This window comes from Rutidosis leptorrhynchoides, chromosome 3, assembly GCF_046630445.1.
Source record: "Rutidosis leptorrhynchoides isolate AG116_Rl617_1_P2 chromosome 3, CSIRO_AGI_Rlap_v1, whole genome shotgun sequence".
Taxonomy (NCBI): Eukaryota; Viridiplantae; Streptophyta; class Magnoliopsida; order Asterales; family Asteraceae; genus Rutidosis; species Rutidosis leptorrhynchoides.
The window spans coordinates 581,964,208-581,983,615 of record NC_092335.1 but is presented as its reverse complement, the minus strand read 5'-3'; positions in this window follow the sequence as shown (position 1 = coordinate 581,983,615).

Here is a 19,408-nt window from a genome sequence, read left to right as displayed (position 1 = left end):
AATAATTTTATTTATAATAATAATAAATAATAATGTTACTAATAATAAAAATGATAATAATAATAATATTATTAATGATACTAATAATAATATTAGTTATAATAATATTAATATTAATAAAAATAATAATAATATTAATAATATTAATATTATAACAACTTATACATATTTAATTTCATATATGTATACTTTTTTTAGAAATAATAATATTGATAATTTAGATATTAACTTTAATATTAACATTAATAATAATAATATTACAATAATGCTAAAAATAATAAGAATAATGATAAAAGTATTAATAATAATAATAATAATAATAATAATAATAATAATAATAATAATAATAATAATAATAATAATAATAATAATAATAATAAGGTTAGTGATAATAATAATGATATCATAATAAAATTTTATTATAACTATACATTTATCTTATAATTTCTTAATCATCTTATTCAGTATTTTCTTTTGTTATCTTTTACATCATATTTACAATTATAATTTTAATTATACCCATCAAATATCATTGATGGTAATAATAACAATAATAATAATATTAATATAACAACTTAATATTAATACATGATTATATTACATAAAATGAAAGATTATAAATTTCTACGTATAATATAATATATTCATATGTATAAATGTATATAGAAATTTATACATATATTACCTATATTAACCTACCATTGTTAATGTATAAATTTTTTGTTATTAATTTCGTTAAGAAAATAAAACGAGTATTACCGTATTCAATATATATTCTAAAATACTATATATATATTTATTAGTTAACAAGTTTTTATTTTTAAATCATAAACTATTTTACATTTTTAATTGTTAATAAATAAATCGCATAATATTTATCAATGTATTTCAGATTATAATATATATATATATATATATATATATATATATATATATATATATATATATATATATATATATATATATATATATATATATATATATATAAATATTTACATATCTCTTTACAACTAATGGTTCGTGAATCGTCGGGAATAGTCAAAGGTCAGATGTATTCATGAAAACAGTTTAAAATTTTTGAGACTCGGTTTAATAGACTTTGCTTATCATGTCGAAACCATATAAAGATTAAGTTTAAATTTGGTCAGAAATTTCTGGGTCGTCACAGTACCTACCCGTTAAAGAAATTTCGTCCCGAAATTTGATTGGGATGGTCATAGCTGACAATAAGTATGTTCTCATGACTCATATGAGTTGAAAATTAGAGTTTTATCATCAGTTAGTAATATAGATAAAACAATTCGTTTATGTGAAGAGTACGAGTGAAGTTATCACAAAAGAGTGAAATGAGTAAATGTAGATTCGTCATATCTTTTGACGTAGATAGGATTGATTTCCAGAGTTCAAGGGATTTAGAGAAAATCTTCGTAATAAGATTCGATTCTTCGATAATTAAGAAAATTAGAATCCTCTTTGGTTAAATGCGATGATCTATCTCGATTGCTCTATCTAATATTTCACTATAAATCCACCCTCTTCGTTTCCTTATTTTCACAACTCACATCTTCTATTCTTTCTTTCTCAATTCCTACTTTAAAGCATTCGTTAATATGCTCTATCCAGTTCTGATTCTTGATATACTCCTAATTTTTATATCTGTCATTCTCCTTTTTCATCTACCACTGGAGGATTTTATTTATTTTTACTATTACCTTGGGGTTATTGTATTTTTAATTCTCCCGTGTCTTTACGTGGCAATACGTTTTGATATACACGGTTTGTAATTTATGTATTGTTGTTGGGCTTTATATCTTTCCTTATTTTTTGGAGTCCCTGCTTCTGTCTTTCTTTAATCATTGACATCCACAGTTAATGCTTCCTCCAATTTGCTGCAATTTATACTTCCATTTCTATTTCGAAGCTTCATGCTTTTATTTTCTCTTCTTGCCATTGAGTACAGCCAGTAATGGTCCAGAATTTGTAGATATGAATTTTAGAATGAACATAGTTAATGTTCTAAGAAGGAAATTATAATGGCGTGATTTTGATTGGTTAAATTACCAGAAAATCACGGAAAAAAACCGAATAATCAAGAAAATATTTTCTTGATATTTGTAGAGGTTAAATAGAATGAAAGAGTTATGTAACATGGCACATGATGATGTTATGGTCTGTGAATCATCATGTTCCATTTAGAAACTCAGCATGACTTACTGTAATATAATCACGTTGATCAAGTATCATTATATTATACTAACTCATGCTTCAGTTCCCAACACTACTTCAAAAACATTCATATTTTAAACTCGAAGGTTTCAGAATTTAGAAACTAATATAGTTTCTTTTATAATATAGCACAGATAGCGCGAAGAGGTAAATGATTTCGAATAACAATAGTTATGAAGATATCTTCAAAAATATCGAAGATATTTATAATGAAAGATATGATGATATCTTAGAATATCTAAGATCAGAGGATGATGATGAAGATTTTTTCATAAAAGTGAAGAGTCAGGAGCAAGGTATTCGTTAATGACTTCAGCAGTTACTAAATCATTTGGATTCTTTGAAGGCATGTTTAGTCTTTGTGATTTGTCCACAGCCTCCTTCATAGTTTCGCATAATCCGCTTTTCGGTACAAAATTTTCTATTGAGCGTTTCCATCACTCCATTCTTTATCATCATACTTTTGACTGTTAAGGTAGTCTTCAGTTTTTACTACTTTATCAGCTTTTTCAAAACTCATAAAAGTGATTCATAGGCTAAAGCACTTTTCAGAAATTCAGAATTGAAGTTCGTAAATCCAGGAGATAGAAGTTATATATATACATATATATTTATATATATATATATATAATTGTTGTCGTAGAATCGCTGAGAAATTCGAGATTATCGATTGATGCCTCCCGATATTTGGTATGGTAATTATCGTTACAAGATACCGATGAGTTCATGATAAGACTTCAACAGATAAATATAGTGATTTGTCGGAGAGATTTAATTCAAAGAGTAATGAAGTTGCTGGTAAGTTTACTGCTAATGTGGCGGGATATAAAAGGTTCCCCGGTAATAATGATGGAAAGGGTAATCGCATATATCAGGGTTATAATAGAGTTACTCTGGTGGAAAAGTTGAAGTTATCTTGATGGAGCTGTGACAAAATTTGCTACTTTGAAAGGGATTACCAAGTTATTTTGGGTAATAATAATGCCTACAGGATCTGGTACGGATTTGTGTTAAACTTTTACTTAGTTTCCGAGAGTTTTCCAGGTGCATGATTATTGCTTAAATCTTTCTTCTCGTAGATGAAGTGCGGTTGGTTCATTCTCTCGATTGAGGTGTTTTCAAGAATCATGAAAGGTTTGAACGCATATTGTAATCGTCAAGATACAAATGAGGTTTAAGATGAAATCAAGTGGCAAACTTGAAGAAATGTTTAGTTTCATATGTTACAATCAATATTTTAATTCATTTTAATTGTCCAATGTTAGTAGTCCACAGTTAGTAGTTCAATAATTCATATATAGTTTAATATATAATATTCGAATTAATTAATACGTATCGTGACCCATTGTATACATGTCTCAGACTCGATCACAACTCAAAGTATATATATTATTTTAGAATCTACCTCGACCCTTTATATGCTAACTCGAGCATTACCGCAATATAGAGTGACTTACGGTTATTCCAATTAATTTATATAGATGACGTCGATATGATATATCAAAACATTGTATATGTGTCCCGATTTATCCGGTGATATTTAAAGTGCGTAAAATAAATATCAGAAATTAAATGACGATAAATAAAATTGCGAGAATTAAAATTGTGATAAATAAATTGTGATAAATAAATGTAATAAGGAATTAACAGTTAGCTAGGAACAGTTAGCTAGGATTTTGTTAGCGTGGATTCTTAACAAAATTTCTCATAGTTAATTTGTTTGTTTCTAACAATTTTATTTTGTCAAATGTTTTCTTCATTATGCCACTTGTTGGATTCTGATAGGTCAAAATCCAAATATGAAATTGAATGAAAATGGTTATTCTGTTGTGCACGGATACGTATATCTGTGGATGTAAGTAAGATAATAAATGACTGTTGAACCAGATTGGAAGAATGTACAGTGTAACTTATTAATGTGAAATCTAAATATTTCTAGGGTATTACCTACCCGTTAAAATATTCTCATCATTAACAGTTTGTACAAAAGAACTTTTAATTACAATCTTTATGAAAACATATATACATATATATTTTCTTCAGATGTAATCATGGATTTAATGAGTTAATATGATATTAATCTCATTTGCTTTTCGGTTTGAGCTAGAATAAGTAATCTTTAAAACTTTTAGAAACCACATATTCTTCGCAGAATATTTCTTCAATGAAGTTATGAATCAATACTTCATCGTTCATTGTTGTTGATACTCCTTGGTATCTACGGTGCGTATGACGTTGATGCTCGTGGGAGAGGTTTTGAAGTTGTGGTTTGCGGTGTTGAGGCTTGTGTTGTTGGTGGTACTACTGGTGCTGGTGGTACTGTTGGTGCCACATGTGATGCCTGCAGGTTGTGCATCATATTTTCCAAAGTCACTACTCGAGCGTGAAACTCGTTGACTTCTTCTACTACACCGGGATAACTGGCGGTTCGGACGAGCGGATGAATAAGATCTAGAGTTTGAGATAGTATATAATCATGATGATATACTCTAGAAATGAGAGAGAAAATGGTATTACGAACAGGTTCACCGGTAAGTACTTCAGGTTCTTCGCCAAGAGGGGAATGTGGTGGATGGAAAGGATCACCTTCTTCATGTCTCCAATGATTTAATAGGCTACGAACCCATCCCCAATTCATCCAGAATAGATTATGGCTAATCGGTTGCTCCATTCCGGTTACACTACTTTCGAAGCTCGAGTGAAAATCCATATCAGAATCCGAGGGACTTGAACTAGTGGTGAATTCCGTTTCGTACGATTGAATAAAGGATTTTTCGATATGAAATGATTTCCGGCTATCGGATGGTATTCTAATTACATAGAATATCTATATATATAGAGCAAAAGATTTCGTAGATTACGGAGGGATTTATGGAATATGTCAGGCAAAGTTTATAGTAACAGATACGCTAAAATATGAATTTTTGTCTGTACATTATTCATGCAATCCTGGCAGTAAGATATGTCTAGATTAAGAATGATAAGCAAGTGATTCCCTAAGAATGATAAGCAGGTAATTTTCAACACGAAATGATAAGCAAAACTTTTGACATGCAGACACGGTCGAAGTCCAGACTCACTAATGCATCTAAAAAACTATCAGTTAAACACACTAATGCAAGACCTGGTTCGCTAAGACCACCGCTCTGAAACCAACTGAAATGCCCCATTCATATCGATTATAAATGTTACATAATAATTGATTTCATTGTGAGGTATTTGACCTCTACATGATACATTTTACAAACATTGCATTCGTTTTTGAAAGACAAACTTTTATTTCATCGAAAGTTGACAGGCATGCATACCATTTCATGATATATCAAACTATCAATGACTTAATAAAAATCTTGTTGAACTCAATGACTCGAATGCAATGTCTTTTGAAATATGTCATGAATGACTCCAAGTAATATCTCTAAAATGAGCAAATGCACAGCGGAAGATTTCTTTCATACCTGAGAATAAACATGCTTAAAAGTGTCAACCAAAAGGTGTGACAACCCGGATATTTCCGACCAAATTTAAACTTTATCTTTATATTATTCTGACACGATAAGCAAAGTTTGTTAAGTTGAATTTCAAAAATTTTATACTTTGTTCATACATTCATTTAACCGTGACCAAACCCCGACGATTCACGAACCATTATTTACAGTAGGTTATCTTTCCAATTCAAGGTAATATTCATATTCAAACTTTGATTCAATTTCTACAACTATAACAATCTTATTTCGAGTGAAAATCTTACTTGAACTGTTTTCATGTCATGATTCTGCTTCAAGAACTTTCAAGCCATTCAAGGATCCTTTGAAGCTATATCCATTTTTCTCATTTCCAGTAGTTTTATCCAGAAAACTTGAGGTAGTAATGATGTTCAAAACATCATTCGATTCATACATATAAAGCTATCTTATTCGAAGGTTTAAACTTGTAATCACTAGAACATAGTTTAGTTAATTCTAAACTTGTTCGCAAACAAAAGTTAATCCTTCTAACTTGACTTTTAAAATTAACTAAACACATATTCTATATCTATATGATATGCTAACTTAATGATTTAAAACCTGGAAACACGATGAACACCATAAAATCGGATATACGCCGTCGTAGTGAAACCGGGGGCTGTTTTGGTTTGGATAATTAAAAACTATGATAAACTTTGATTTAAAAGTTGTTCTTCTGGGAAAATGATTTTTCATATGAACATAAAACTATATCCAAAAATCTTGGTTAAACTCAAAGTGAAAGTATGTTTTTCAAAATGGTCATCAAGATGTCGTTCTTTCGACGGAAATGACTACCTCTTAAGTAATTGACATGTAACTTAAATTTCTGCCTACAAACCTATACTTTTTCTGTTTTAATTCTTAAATTAGAGTTCAATATGAAACCATAGCAATTTGATTCACTCAAAACGGATTTAAAATGAAGAAGTTATGGGTAAAACAAGATTGGATATTTTTGATCTTTTTAGCTACGGGAAATGTTTAACAAATCTATACAAATCATATCCTAACTAACTTATATTGTATTATACATGTATTCTAATATATTATGTAAACTTGGAGTTAGCTATACATGGTTGAGTTTGATTCCAAAAATATATATACTTTGTGTGATGCCCCGTACAAAACCATCGTGTACGAATCATCAACAACAGGATCATTACAAGGTTAAGTACTATATGCGATTTCAAAAAGAGTTTGCATTCATTAATAAAGTGATGTCTAAACCAACATCGAATGTTTTACAATCCAAAAGCATGCTTCACTAAGTAGAAGCAAATAATAAGTGTATGTGACCACAATGGTCGTTACAAGTCATAGTTCAAAAGTACTAATGTTTGAATGCAACATAAAGTAGTTCATGCCATAATGACTCTAAGCAGCGGGTGTCTACAGCACGACTAGTACACAGTGGAAGCTAACCTCAAGCACCTGAGAAAAACATGCTTAAAAATGTCAACACAAAGGTTGGTGAGCTATAGTTTAAGTATAACAGTATGTAAGGTAGGCCACGAGATTTCAGTGCTACAAAGAGCGTTTCAAAACAGTATGATAAAGTATATGTTAACCGTGGGCACTTGGTAACTAACTTAACGTTTATACCCCCTGAAAGTACACTTGGCAAGTGCGTATGTTTACGAAGTATTAAACACTCATTAAATGCTAGCGCTACTAGCCCGAGTGGGGATGTCAAACCCTATGGATCCATATCTAAGATTCGCGTTCACCGGTTCAAAAACCAATGACTAAACGTTACCGAGCTAAAGGGAATGTTTCTGCCATTATATAACCCACACATATATAAGTTTAAGTACTCGTGCCTAGTATGTAAAACATAAAATCCGCATGTATTCTCAGTTCCTAAAATAAGTTAAAGTAAAAAGGGAATGCTATAACTCACAATGATAAAGTAGCGGTAAAGTCGAGTCGGGAAAAGTAAGCAAGTAATGAAGGTCGTCCAAACGGGTCCTCAACCTAAGTCAAATAGTACTAAGTCAGTAAATCGTCCGAATAGGTTTAAAAGTATGTAAATAAGGTCTTAAGGGTCATCATCATTCATCATCAAACAAAAGGCGTAGAGTAAGTTTCGTTTATGAAAGTAGTTTAAAACAAAGGCTGACTTCGATCAGTCACCACGGCCTCTACCCTTACTGAATTAAGGTAAGAACAGTGGACATGGCTCCGTATATGAGTCCTTTAAGTGTGGTAAAATTTACAGAAGCAAACTCGTCTTCGTTTGACCGTGGTGACGGTCTAAGTGCGGGTAGGTCAGAAATTTCTACACAACGTTAAAGGACATAGGGACGATCGGAGGGCCATAAATCCTAAACCGTAACTCGGATTAAGACGAGTCCTATATGAAAAGTTATCTACTCGAACAGAGCTATTTGAAAATAATAACCACAACAGCCCAGGTCTACTGGTCTGTTACAGAACACAGAGAACAGTGGGCTGTAAACAGAAAAACAGAAAAGTAAATGGGTTCCGGTGGGTTCTTGGTACTCGATGCTTATCACGGTTCTCATCCTTGATGAGTATAGCTTCAAGTGTATAACCCATTGATGTGTTTACATCATCTTTACCATGGTTTGACCATCATAACCCAAGTGTAAGTCTAAGACATGAAGCACAACTCACTTAAGTGTTGCAAGTGTTTTGATGAACCAAAGTTACATCAAAGTCTTAGATTTAACACATGCATGAAATATAAAAGTAATATTAACTAAGTTTTGACAATTATGACACAAGTGTGAGTCTAAGACATGTAGATCAACTCACTTAAGAGTTGTATGAAGTTGATGAACCAAAGTTACATCAAGGTCTTAGATCTAACACTTACATGAACTTTAAAAGTAAAAACAAGTTACAAACTTGAAGTAAACTTATGAAATCAAGATCTTAAGTAGTAGAACATAGTTCTTAGTTAGATCTTGAAGATCCAAGACTCAAAAGCTTAGATCAAGCATAAGTGTACAAAGTTATAGTTAAAGAAAACTTATTTACATGTTCTTGAACTTTTAAAGTTAACTCTAAGTTCAAGATTAATGAGATCAAGGTTAACTAGTAACACTTGACCAATAACAACCAACAACCATGAAATTAAAGTGCATAATATGAAGTAACAAACTAACTAAACAAGTTAATAGGTCATGGTTGTTCATACTTTAAAGATTCAAACCAAAGTTTGATCTTTAAGAAAGTAAACTTTAAAGTTTACTAACATGAATTACAAGTATGAGTTTAACAACTATGAACTTACAAACTTTTGAAACAATAAATGTAGAATCATAAACTAGTAAGTTTATGTTCTTGTGTTCTTGAAAAATACAAGCTATTATGAAGAAACAAACTAAAGAGTTGATTCTTGAAACTAGTAAGTAACAAACAGCAACTAGTAACAAAGTAACAACTAATAAATATAAGTAACTAATCAACAACAAAGAACAAAAGATGATGATAAATGAGGTGTTTGTAATTCGGTTTTTGGCCAAGAAAGAAGATAGAAAAGAGCTTGTTACTTACAAGATTTAGAGAGAGTAAAGAGAGAAAAATAAGATGCAAGTAATGTGTGTGTTTGAATGAGAGAATACAAGTTGATATGGTAACAAAATTTGAAGCAAAAAGCATCCTCCAAGGCCTAGGAGGCCAACGGTTTTGAGGGGTTCCAAGGGGGAGGGATTAGTCCATTAGGTTTATACATGTAAAGCTCTTTAAAGTTGGCTACAAGGTGGTTTTTTATGGGAAAGATGTGCAACTATATTCCATGTGCATAAAACTAACTAGTTACATCTAAAATGATACTTACATGTAGTATAAATGGACTAGTTAGTCCAATATTGTGTAGGGTGGGTTTATAAGCCCATATTCATGTGTCCATTAACATTAACAAGGCCCAAGTTCAAGTAGTTAACAAATAAATTCAATTAAAGCCCAAGTAACTAACTAATCACCATAGTTAATTAAAATGATTAATAAAATTAATCATGAATGTAAATAATACTTGAAAATATTATTCGTGCAAGTTTCGTGTGTCACAAAGATGTTTCGAGCAATTAAAGTCAAGTACGTTAAGTCATGGCAACATGTAAATGTAATAACATACATTTGTTTAATCACACGTATTAATAATAATAATTATTAATAAATAAACGTTGGAAAATCCAGGGTCGTTACACTTTGAGTTGTGATCTAGCCTGAGACGTGTATACACTGGGTCTTGGATTGATTCAAGATAATATATATATCGATTTATTTATGTACATCTAACTGTGGACAACTAGTTGTAGGTTATTAACGAGGACAGCTGACTTAATACACTCAAATCTTTAAAACATAATAAAAATGGTTGTAATTATATTTTGATCATACTTTGATATATATGTACGTATTTGTATAGGTTCGTGAATCGATCCGTGGCCAAGTCTTATTTCTGAGGAAGGAAATATCTGCGAAAGTGAGTTATAGTCCCACTTTTAAAATCTAATATTTTTGGGATGAGAATACATGCAGGTTTTATAAATGATTTACAAAATAGAAACAAGTACGTGAAACTACATTCTATGGTTGAATTATCAAAATCGAATATGCCCCTTTTTATTAAGTCTGGTAATCTAAGAATTAGGGAATAGACACCTTAATTGACGCGAATCCTAAAGATAGATCTATTGGGCCTAACAAACCCATCCAAAGTACCGGATGCTTTAGTACTTTGAAATTTATATCATATCCGAAGGGTGTCCCGGAATGATGGGGATATTCTTATATATGCATCTTGTTAATGTCGGTTACCAGGTGTTCACCATATGAATGATTTTTATCTCTATGTATGGGATGTGTATTGAAATATGAAATCTTGTGGTCTATTATTTCGATTTGATATATATAGGTTAAACCTATAACTCACCAAGATTTTTGTTGACGTTTAAAGCATGTTTATTCTCAGGTGAATACTAAGAGCTTCCGCTGTTGCATACTAAAATAAGGAAAAGATTTGGAGTCCATGTTTGTATGATATTGTGTAAAAACTGCATTCAAGAAACATATGTCGATGTAATATATTTCTATTGTAAACCATTATGTAATGATCATGTGTAAACAGTATATTTTAGATTATCATTATTTGATAATCTACGTAATGCTTTTGAAACCTTTATTGATAAAATAAAGGTTATGGTTGTTTTAAAAATGAATGCAGTCTTTGAAAAACGTCTCATATAGAGGTCAAAACCTCGCAACGAAATCAATTAATATGGAACGTTTATAATCAATATGAACGGGACATTTCATGGTCTGATGGTTACTTCGACTCAGTGGGCTGACTTCCCAAATCAATTTATCAATTACATGTCCTGAACAGCTGACACTACTCGTGTTCTTATGATCTATCAATTTGCGTAAACCAAGGACTACTTGGGTATATCAACTATACGAATCTATTTCACATTAACATTTATTAATTATTTTATTCATATTCATGAAATTTTGTTTACACACGTAAGAGATCAAATAACTGTTAGCACTGATTGGGTATTCACAAAGCTTTTGATAGATACAACCGAACTAGAGATTGAAAATTTGGAGTCAGGTACGTAATCTATAAGCTTATGTTTTCATATACGGCTATTTCATCAACACACTAGCTCATATCATATTGTATGCAAACTATAAAAATAATATGTTAAGGTTATTTAATTTCGTATAATCCATTTAAATTAAAAAAGGTTCATTAAGATGCACGGTGATGACCAATCCTTGGGATCGTTAGCCCATGTCTCTTCCGCGTCAAAGGAAGACCCAACAAAATGGTTCGATGACCACTCACACATTGATCTTGATGCATTATTTAAACCTTGGAAGTTATCGCAAGAGTAACCAACTACGAGTAAATAAAATCCTTAGGTAGCACATTAGCAGAAAGGTTAGACTAATTTTGTACTAAAATAGTTTTACCATCGTGTTTTACTTTAACAGAATTGATTGAAAAAGGTTAGATAGTTAGGTTTTTAGGTCATCTAAATCCTTTTTAACTCGCATAATATGCTACCTGACCCATTACCCAATCTGTATTACCCAACCCAATTTTTCACCCTTAAGAAAGGCTAAATCATGTTTCTAGTAGAATAGTTTTTACATTTGTGTGTTTAACACATTTAATTAGGAGAAGGTCAAATAATGGGTTTATGGGTCATCCCAACCCTCTTAAACCCACATAAGCACTATATCCTGAATGACCCAACTCATTTTCTCACCCTCACACATTAAGATTAATTCTATATGGTTCAGGGGTACTTAAACGTACTGCCTTTTTCAACGTTGTGACCTATATGGTGCTTTCAAGAGGTCAAAATCACAATATGGGTTCTAAAACTGCGAAACCGTTCTCTACTAATAACATCCGTTGGAAGATAGGGTATTAACATGTTTTTTTGTACCAAAAATTTCTTTGCCTACACATACTTAACGCATAATAATTTTGTGTTCTTCAAAACACTAAAATTATATATAAAAGAAAATTACAAGTATACCATACACGTAGCAGAACAATCTTTGTCGTCACATACCAGCAAACATGGAGCTACAACACATGCAGAACATGCTTCAGTAAAATCAAGCGACTGACAAACAGACCGGGATGCCTTGACCACGGTATAAAGGTAGACAATTTTAGGTAAAAAATCATATTTCCACAAACAAAAAAATAAAAATAAACAACCACTAACAAACACTACCTCACAGATACTACTTCAAAGTGTTTATTGGAGATGATAAAGTAGGTGCCGAACTCGCATTCTTCGATGGCACCAGAAGTATCATCATCGGGCAACCCTGCAAAACTTCTAGGTTATAACTTGCTTCCTTGATATAGGTTATAGTTATCCACATCTTTGGTATGTAGATCAAAATTGCTATTTCAGTCTCGATTGGGTAAAAGGGATCATTGCAAAAATGGATTGGGTAGAAATTGTCAACAAAATAGATATGGGTCAAAATTGCTGTATCTATATCAATATAGATCAAAATTTCCATTTCAGTTTCATTTTGGGTCAAAAGGATTATAATAGAGCTGGATTTGGTCGAAGTTGACACTACATCATTGATTTTGGTCAAAAGGATTATTGTAGAGTGGGATTGGGTTGAAATTTCCTCTACATCATTGATTTGGATCAAGGTTTATGTATTATGCAAGGAAGGGATCATCTTTGTTATTGTTTTGCTAAAATTGATCAGGACTGTTGTTTCTTAGTATGGGTCAAATTAATCATTGCAGGCATGACTTGGGTTTTAGATATTGTTGTGTTAGTGGTTTGGGGCAATATCACTACCGTGATTTGAGAATAGGTTGTTTTTGTGGCTAAATAACTATTTAAATTTAATTGGTTGGATAACGGAAGCTGTTTGACGAAATAAGTCATCAAGTTTAATTGGTGTTGCTGCTGCTACCAAGGAATGTTGTGTAATGGAAAGGATTAATGATTGGGTTAATGATAAAAAGGCTACTATTGAAGTAAAGGTGCTGAAAGAGTATTGTTTAGTATCAAGGTTGACTGACAAGAGTCAACAGTTTAGTTTAGCTAGGTAATTTCAAAGTTTATGATTTGGTTTTATTTATATTTGATTTGTGGTAGTAGTGGTACGGTCATTTTTATGATTTTAGTTACGATGTTTGAGGTTTTGGATGTCGCTATAATATGATCACATCATGGTTTTTCTTTTTCAAGTTTGGAATACTTTGCTGGGTTCCAAGATTGTCTTTCATTTATTGATTCGATATATCTTGAATTTTCGTTGGGACTTTTGTGACCTGCAATTATTGGTCAAAGTTTAATTTTTTATACAATGTTAACCTTTCAATTTTATTATATATATATATATATATATATATATATATATATATATATATATATATATATATATATATATATATATATATATATATATATATATATATGTGTGTTTTGTTTTTTAGTTTTAGCTTGCTACATTGAATATAAGACAACTAACATTATTACTACTATTTAATTTAATACATCTATCTATTATAAACATTACTCGTGATTGAATCCTTACAAAACCCCGCGAATTCACGGGTCTTAAGCTAGTTTATATATTATAATAAGATGATAACTTCTGTAAGTATAAATATATTCTCTCATTCATAGAACAAGCTGTTAAAAAATAATGCTGTCAAAAATTTGGATCTGAAAGATCGGTCACTTTCCTTAAATAAAAAATTTGATTAAAAAATTAATTTAAATTTAACTTTCGAATACATTCATATATAACATATACATATACTCCGTTTTAAATACAATAGTAAATTAGAAATTCAAAAGAAGGTAACATTGTTACTTTTCTCGCGCGCATTGGAGCGTGAGTTTGATGTGTCTCCACGTTGCATTAGCCAACGCTTTGAGTCGTCCTATGTGGTGTGACATGTCAGCCAATTGTATGTTATACTGTAAAGACTAAACGGATAGAATCTTTACTTTTAATACTTTATCCGAAAAGAATAAAATTTTTTATTTAAGTATATGTTGTAGTAAATTATAAAGTGTATATTCAAATAAGAATGAATATTTGTATTCAGAGTATATGTTGTATAATAGTATATTATAAAGATCGTCTATCTAATTCACACAAAATTACAATGATCGTTCTTATATATATACTAGTAGATCTTTTGGCTGTGCATATGCACAGCCCAGGCCCTATTGACATTTCGTTTGATGATTGATTAGAAGTGAAGCTTGTAACATATGCATAGCCCAATAAATGTTCTGTAAGAGTGCCGACTTCAAATACGTTGCTAAGATACATCAAATGTTTAGTAATTGCATGAGAAAGTAATCATTCAGAAAAAGCATATTTTCAGAAGCGATTGATGAGCCTAAAATGTAACAATATGTGTTTTTATCTCACAATATGATGACTGACTTATTATACACCTCAAAACTATAATACATAGATATATTTTTTAAGAGTACATGCTGACTGTTCAACTAACGGATTTTTCATAATGTCTTGTTGTCTGCAAGATCGCAAAGAAGAAAATTAATTTTTTTCATATAGAGTTACGTCTGAAAATGTATGAATATACCCGAATTGAATGTATGTACCGAACTTGAAATTATTGCCATCGGTTAAATCTTGATACTAAATTTTCAGGATAAGTATCACACTGTCTATCCAAAACTCATTATTGAACCCAAATAAAGAACTAAATTAGTTTAACATACCGTATAAATAACCCACACAAATAAAAATTCAGTCTAAGATTAAACAAAGGAAACTTACTGTCTCCATAAGATGATGGTTCAGCATCATATGCCAAAGATTCTCTTTGATCAAGTTGCTGCCTAAATCGATCGTTAGCCACATATTCAGCCAAAGAGCCTCTCTATTAAGAATATGATCAAATCACGAGAACACATCAATAATACTACAAAATTGAAACATTATGAGTGTTTACTAAAACAACTTGTTGAGCTTTAATCGCTGACTTCACTTGCCCGTCATCAATTTATTGCTAAAAAACAACCCGCAAACATATATAAATGTCAAAAAAAGAGTAAGATGCAAAAGGTATACTATTTAATTACTTATTAGCGAACTTACCCCCAACATGGAGCTAAAATCCAGCCATCACCTGAAATGCCCCGTTCATATTGATTATAAACGTTACATAATAATTGATTTCATTGCGAGGTATTTGATCTCTACATTATACATTTTACAAACATTGCATTCGTTTTTGAAAGACAAACTTTCATTTCATCGAAAGTTGACAGACATGCATACCATTTCATAATATATCAAACTATCAAGGACTTAATAATAATCTTGTTGAACTCAACGACTCGAATGCAACGTCTTTTGAAATATGTCATGAATGACTTCAAGTAATATCTCTAAAATGAGCAAATGCACAGCGGACGATTTCTTTCATACCTGAGAATAAACATGCTTAAAAGTGTCAACCAAAAGGTTGGTGAGTTCATAGGTTTATCATAAACAATAAAATTCATCATTTTGATAGACCACAAGATTTAAATGTGCATGGTACAAATGGGCCCGAATCCTATACCCACATGTAATGTACATGCGATATCTTTTAAATACAGTACACCTTTCTTGTGTACGAAACCATTTTTCATAAATCTTAGTAACCGTACACATATCTCGTGTACAAAATAACATACACATAACCTGTGTATAAAATCATTCTCTCGATATATAACATTCACTATTCTTTCTTTGCTTTCTTTGCTTGGCTTGGTAACCGACCTTAACATTTAATGCGCATCAATCATATCCCCAAAATAAACAGAACTTTCAATCTGTAATAATATATAAACCTCGAAGTACTAAACACCACGCCCACTAGCTCTTCCGTCTAGTGAACATTCTGGGTGGGGGTGTTAAACCCGGTAGCTACCTTTCGGATTCGCGTGAATTAGGGGCCATGCCCGTTTCCTAATTCTTAGGTTACCAAGCTATAATAATCAGGAGAAAATATTCACATCAATTATGGGCAATTATAATGTCCAACTAATTCAATAATAATCAACAGAACTTCTGTCTGTATAATAATTCATTCGAGGAATGTTTTGCTTGTGTCTATCTCGTCAAACATTTATAAAAGCATCTCATGTATTCTCAGTCCAAAAATATAGATTTCAAAGGCATTTAATAAAACAGTTGTAAAAACAGCGCATGTATTCTCAGTCCCAAAAATGTAAAGAGTAAAAGGGAATCAAATGAACTCGCGATACTGTATTTTGTAGTAAAAATACATATGACGACATTGAACAAGTGTAGGGTTGGCCTTGGATTTACGAACCTATATCATTTGTATATTTATTAATATACATAATTGTAATCGAACAAATATATATATAAATTTATTAGTTATATCCTTTTTATATTAAATATATATATATATATATGTTTCATATATTCATTTTGTATATAAAAATATTAATTTTTGTTACGTTATTTGTATTAAATATATCATTTGTATATTAATAATAGTAGTTATAATAATACCAAAATAATATTAATAGTGGTAAAAATGATTATAATACATAATATTATTAATAAGATAATAATGTTAATAATTCTATTAATGATAATAATAATGATATTAATGATAATAAATGTAAAAATATTAATTTTATTGTTAATGATAGTTATGATAATGATTTTAGTAACTACATAATACTATCCTTGATAATATAAATAATAATACTTATAACGATAATAATTATAATAATGACTTTGGTACCTATAATGATAATTATAATACTAATAATAATTATAATACTAGTAATAATAATAATAATGATAATACTATTAATTATAACATGATACAAGTATTAATTTTTAATGAAACTAATAATAATACTTATAGTAATATTAGTGGTAATAATAATAATAACCTTAATGGTAATATTCATGGAAATAATAATAATTATAGTTATGATAATAACACTCATTTAAATGATATTAATATGTAATTGTATTATTATAGTAATACTAATAATTAACTTAACCATAATATTAATAATTATAATTGTAGTTATAATTATGATAATAATAATATTTGGTAGTTAATACCTTTTCTAGTAATAATAATAATATTAGTAGTTATAATATTAATAATAACATAACAATACTAATAATAATAATAATAATAATCATAATAATAATGTTAATAATAATAATACTTATCATAACAATAACAATAATAATAATAATAATAATAATTAGTATTAACAATTAACAATAATAATGATAATAATAATAATAAAAATAATGATAATAATAATAATAATAATAATAATAATAATAATAATAATAATAATAATAATAATAATAATAATAATAATAATAATAATAATAATAATAAATACAACCTTTGAAGACACGCTTAAAAAGAATACACCACTGCCGAGGCTCGAACCCGAGACCTCTCGCTTAACGCAAACACCCTAAACCATCACGCCATTTCTGTTTTATCTGATATATTCTCACCCTATATGCAGTTAACCTGACTGTCTGTTTCTTATTCTTCTTCATCTTCTTCCTTTATAAATAGTCGACCAGAGGTAATCCTAACAGCAATACAAGGTTTGATTGATGACTTGGAATTGAAACAGAATACCGGTTTTGAGTGTTCTTGATTAACAAAACAGAAAAAGAATTCAAACAACAATAACAGTGTCGATATGAACACTTATGAACTCGAAACTTGATTTTTGAAATAGAGACTGTTTTAGCTCACGATTCCTACATGAAAAAGGTTCTAATTCCTTCCTAGAAACTTTCTAAATCCTCAATTGAACCAGAAACATTACATCAAATATGAATTTCATGAAGAACAATTACTTTGACTTTTTAATTTGAAAGTTTGACTCGGAAATTCGAAGTGATAAAGAGGAATTGGAGGTTGATATTTTACAGATAGTTTAACTAAAAGCTTCCTAACCAATCTACATTTCCAGATTTTGAAATAACGTTCTAATTCGAGCTTTTGGTAAAAAGTTACCAAGAACAGAGCCGTCCGGGTCTGTTGCTAAAATTTCCTATCTTATTTTTAATTTCACAGATATAATTGAATATGGTAATGGGTATGGAATGGTTCTTGTCTAATAACGCGAGGTAACTAGTTGTTTTATAGCAAAAAAAAAAAAAAAAAAATCTCGATAGGAAGAATCAAATCAGAGAAAAAAATAAATAAAAGATAATAAAAATAATAAAGATTGATTGGGACTCTCAACTAAAATTGTTTATATATGCAATTTAAGATCGCCTAGTAACCAGTTTAGAGACAGAAAAACAGAATCAACTATAGATTGATAGAAACATGAAACTGAATTGTACGAGTTCTTTGATTTTATATAATTAATCTAATATTAATAAATATATTAATAATAATAATAATAATAATAATAATAATAACAAAAATAATTTTATTTATAATAATAATAAATAATAATGTTACTAATAATAAAAATGATAATAATAATAATATTATTAATGATACTAATAATAATATTAGTTATAATAATATTAATATTAATAAAAATAATAATAATATTAATAATATTAATATTATAACAACTTATACATATTTAATTTCATATATGTATACTTTTTTTAGAAATAATAATATTGATAATTTAGATATTAACTTTAATATTAACATTAATAATAATAATATTACAATAATGCTAAAAATAATAAGAATAATGATAAAAGTATTAATAATAATAATAATAATAATAATAATAATAATAATAATAATAATAATAATAATAATAATAATAATAATAATAATAATAATAATAATAATAATAATAATAATAATAATAATAATAATAATAATAATAATAATAATAATAATAATAATAATAATAAGGTTAGTGATAATAATAATGATATCATAATAAAATTTTATTATAACTATACATTTATCTTATAATTTCTTAATCATCTTATTCAGTATTTTCTTTTGTTATCTTTTACATCATATTTACAATTATAATTTTAATTATACCCATCAAATATCATTGATGGTAATAATAACAATAATAATAATATTAATATAACAACTTAATATTAATACATGATTATATTACATAAAATGAAAGATTATAAATTTCTACGTATAA